Source organism: Anguilla anguilla, chromosome 4 (assembly GCF_013347855.1).
Source record: "Anguilla anguilla isolate fAngAng1 chromosome 4, fAngAng1.pri, whole genome shotgun sequence".
NCBI classification, from domain to species: Eukaryota; Metazoa; Chordata; class Actinopteri; order Anguilliformes; family Anguillidae; genus Anguilla; species Anguilla anguilla.
This window is the reverse complement of record NC_049204.1, coordinates 60251409-60256107: the sequence shown is the minus strand read 5'-3', so window position 1 is coordinate 60256107 and position 4699 is coordinate 60251409.

The window sequence follows — 4699 nt, the reverse complement described above, 5'->3', positions numbered from 1 at the left end:
GTGGGAGAACTACAGCACTGTGTGTGTGTGTGTTTGTGTGTGTGTGCACGTGTGGGAGAGAGAGAGACAGAGAGAGCAAGAGAGAGACAGAGAGAGAGAGAGAGAGAGAGCAAGTGATGGGGTGTGTGTGTGGGGAAGGGGGGGGGGCCTGACCAGAGTTCCCAGCCAAATTTCCTGTTTTTTATCCTTTTCCTTGCAGCAGGTCTTTTCCAGTCCCCATATGGAAATGTAGTCAGTTCACAAACGCAGATTAATATGGGCTTGAAAAAATCCATTGAATCTTTGGAAACAATCCTGTCTTCCTTCTAGGATTCACCGGGGTTCACTTACAACGAGGGCAATGTGGTTGTGACCTACTGTGCATGTTTAATAATACGTGTACTTCTGACAGTCATCTCCTTTTAATATTATATGCACATAATACACAAAACTGTGTTCACTCTAGTGTTTCTTTTGCACCTTTGCACCTTGAACTAATGCACTTGTTGTACGTCGCTCTGGATAAGAGCGTCTGCTAAATGCCTGTAATGTAATGTAATGTAATGTACACAAAAACTATCTGCACAAAAACTGACTACCTCTTTCTTCCTTATTTGTCCTCTATCTTTAATACCTAACTTGCCTGTGGTCATGTTCCCTCTGACTTCAAGATGGCTCGTGTTACACCACTCCTTAAGAAACTTACCTTAGGTCCCTCTGATGTCAAGAATTATCAACCTGTATCGCTTTTACCTTTTCTGTCCAAAACTCCTGAACGAGCCATGCACCTGCCAGACCCTCACCAGTCTGGCTTTCAAACTGAGCACTCAACTGAGACTGCCCTCCTGCGATGGAGGCACTTGCCACTATAAGAGCCTCCTCCCTCTTCTCTGTCCTGATCTTCTTGGATTTGACTGGGCTTGTCTATTCTAAGCTAGTTTTGTACTCTTTTGTGTCCTCGCCTACTAGTATTACAAATAGTCCAGACTAAAGGAAACAAATTCCACAAAAGCTCATACTCTCTTCGTAATACCAGTTACAAACACACTACAACACTGCACAAATAGGTATGACACATATATGTATATCTGTGGTTACCACTTAAAGTAATTGGTTCATGAAGACTGCATTCAGCGCCACCCTGCCCTGGATTCCACTTGGGCTTGGAACGGCCCTCGATTTACCCCTGAAACTGGCCCGAAGCAGAAAACTGTTCCAGAAGTCTGCTTTTTAATGAACCCTACTGATTGTCATTATTAATTAATTTGCCCTCGTATTTATCTGGGAGGCCTGGATATAGGGCCACCCTCATAATACAAAATTGAATTAGTGTTTATGATTTTGCTGTGGCATTCCATCCAGATGTGTATGTTTTCACAACTGTCTCACATGCCATTCCCCACAGGAAGGCAGTCAATTGCAGTATGCTTGCAACACCCTTGCGAGTTTCTAACCTTTCAATGATTTAGCTCCTGGCCTTCAACCAAAGTATTATAATTCAGTTTCAATCTTGACACAGTGCAATAGACAAAGTCCCTCACATTCCATCACACAGATATATTATAACAAAGAGCATAAGACCTCTTTCTTTGGAGTGCTAGCTCAATATAAAAATGTATTCTGTTTCAATAAATATTTTTTAAACAAAGGCGCACTTGTAAAAGATTGTAACTGTTGAATTTCATTTTTGTTGTGCATCTAAGAGCTTCACCTTGAACAGAAACCCATAAGGGCCCTCTTATACTGTAATCTAAAATCATTCATCTGAAAAGGGGTTGTGATTAACCATTTTTGGAGTAAATAGTAACTAGTGTTATTTCTAATAAAGTTTTCGGTATTAAATATATGGCAGGAATCAAACAAACTACACAACTTTAAAGTTTGAAGTGACAATATGAGCCATAAATTTTATATAACAACAAAGGTCCCTCAACTGATATCACTAATAATTCTTATATATACAATTCCAACTATTACATAGAACTTGTGTGTTCATGATGAGCCACAGGACTTTTGAAAAAGTGATTTCACTTTGAACACACAGGAGAATATCTCTGGGCTATGAACTTCATAATTTACAATTTACTACTCCGAAAGTTTCCTTTTTGGAATATTTTCAATAATGCATGGCATCAGGTCAAATTTTAAAGAATATTAGGTCCTTGGTTCTGGGCAACGCCCACCATAAGCTCTGTGACGTGACCAGACTTTTTTGGCTGTTCCCCTCAGCTGAATGCACTTCAGGGAAAAGGCTGTTGAGGCACATGTGCTGCAGCTGACTAGGCCCTGAAACACAAAACAGTTTACTTTCAATCACTGTAAATGTGACATCAGATCACTGGCATCATTTATTTATACAATTAAAGCTTTACATTTTGTACCAAAAAACTTTATAGAAATAAAAAAACGGACTCACGGTGACCGTGTTTTATTTTAGTCAAACAATTTGAGCATGCTCAACTTTTAACAACATTCTGTTAAATTAAAGGCAAAAATGCTCTTGAATTATTTCTGTGATGGACCGAATTAAGTGAGTAAATGCACCAGCCTGTCAATGTATTTCACTCTTAGGCTGCTCCTAGCAGCCAGCAACTACCCATAGATTTTTTTTCTTTTTTTTTCAGGCACTTGTTACTGTGGCTACATTTGCACATGTACATGTAATTTCAATCATTTCCCACTGCTGTGCATGAGATCTATAAATTATTGTTAAAAAAAACAGATTTCTTCAGTTTTATGTGATTTTCAACAACTTTGCCATGACCTCTCTGTGACTACAACCAATGTTTTCCGTGACAAACACCCAGCCTTACTGATCAGCAATCTGTAGCTTTTTCTCTATAGAATTCACTGGGAAATAATAATTTCACTGCTTTTAAAAAAAAAAAAAAAACATTCATTCTGGGGCAAGCCCCCAGACCCCCTTAGAGAGTTCCAGGTCTCGGGGTCTATGCATTTCCCCCTCTTGTATTATTGTGTATCATTACACAGCAGAGAGATGATAAACAATAATACATGGGGAAGAGGATGAGAGGATAGTGGCTAATTTCATCTGAAGTGTCATCTTATGTGGCCTAAACTGCTATTCGGTGTACCAATAAATTACTTGGTAATATTCTGGTAACACATGACACATTCTCATGACAGTGGCATGATGTGAATATTTACTCGTGTCATGACACAGCAGTGTCCATGATAGACGAAATCAATAACAAAATACAGTTTAACTGAAAATGCAGCTTGTTTATAAAAGCTCAGGATGAGTTTATGTTTTGGTCTTGGGAGGTCTTTAGAAAACAGAACTTGGGTTCTTGAGCTATGACTATTGCAAATGCAGCTGAAGGGCTACAGGGCAGCCCAGGTTGCATGCCATTAGCAGATGTATGTGCACCTCACAGTTATGTTTTCAAAGGTGAAACAAAATAGGGCTTCTGGGAAAACTCTCACTGGAATTTGTTGTAAGTAAAACAGTAGTTTCCTGCCCTTGGGCCTCCAAAATGGCACTTATCTGTCACTCTCTTCAAAATATTACTTCAGGATGTTTTTAACCTTTTTTCAGCGGCTACTACCAAAAGAAAAAAGCAGATGGATACCCTTTCCATTTACAACAGGTGTTGTTGTGCTTGCTGGAGTTCACAGTTGACAAGACTGAGACAACAGACTCAGATGTAGACCACAATGTGAATGTCAAAGATGCATGTGCACATACATATTTAAAAAAAATGTATTTCAAAATCGGAACACTGCATTCCAAAAGCACTGATAATGCTTTGCAGACAGAACAGGCAGAAAGGAAGCACAAGAGACATGCTACAGATCCAGCTGGAAGCTGCCTGAGATGGCCACTGCCAAGTTCAAGTAGATGCATCAATGCAACCGTCGTTGAATGTTGAAGTGACATCCAATCAGTGACATCCAATTTTTCCCACCCAGCCACGGTGGCTAATGGTTTTCTGCCAAAGTCACTGGGCACTCACCATTTTCACAACCCCCCGACCCCCAACAAAAAAGTCTAAATATATAGGTAAATATATAAATATATAGGTAATTGGACAATGTAACTGCATATAACATGTTTGGACATAACATTTTCTTTAAATAGAAACCAGTTCATCCATCCAATCTGAGTAAACTGTGTGTGTGTGTGTGTGTATGTGTGTTTGTGTGTGTGTGTGTGCGTGAGGAGAACTAGCAATATCTGATGGTACTGTGCATTATGTGAATATAATGTGTTTATATTCACTTAATGAGGCCACGGTTGAAGCTCTGCTGATGCGTTTTTATTAACTGATTGATTATACCAGTATTGGACAATGGCAAATTGTTCCTGCTAGTACAGTAATTCATACAAAATAAAAGGAATGACTAAAGAAAATGAATTTCATTGTGAATAACAAGCCCTGTTTTGTTTATGCAATCGCAATACAACTATGGGGTAAAAAAAAAAGCCATACAGATCTCTGTGGTAACAGATAATAATATGTATACAGTACTATACCATATAATTTATACCAATTATACAAACAAATGTTAATGTAAATTTATTAATAAATTGTATATGCATAAAATAATGCTTGAAAATGTGGGCTACGGGCAAGAAGCCTCTGTGAATTTTGAGTGTTGGGTTTGGCTTCAGTTGGTATGGTAAATCCCCCCCTCCCCCCTTCAATAGAACACACTGGATGGATAAATAAAAAAAATTAAATGAGAATAATTTCCA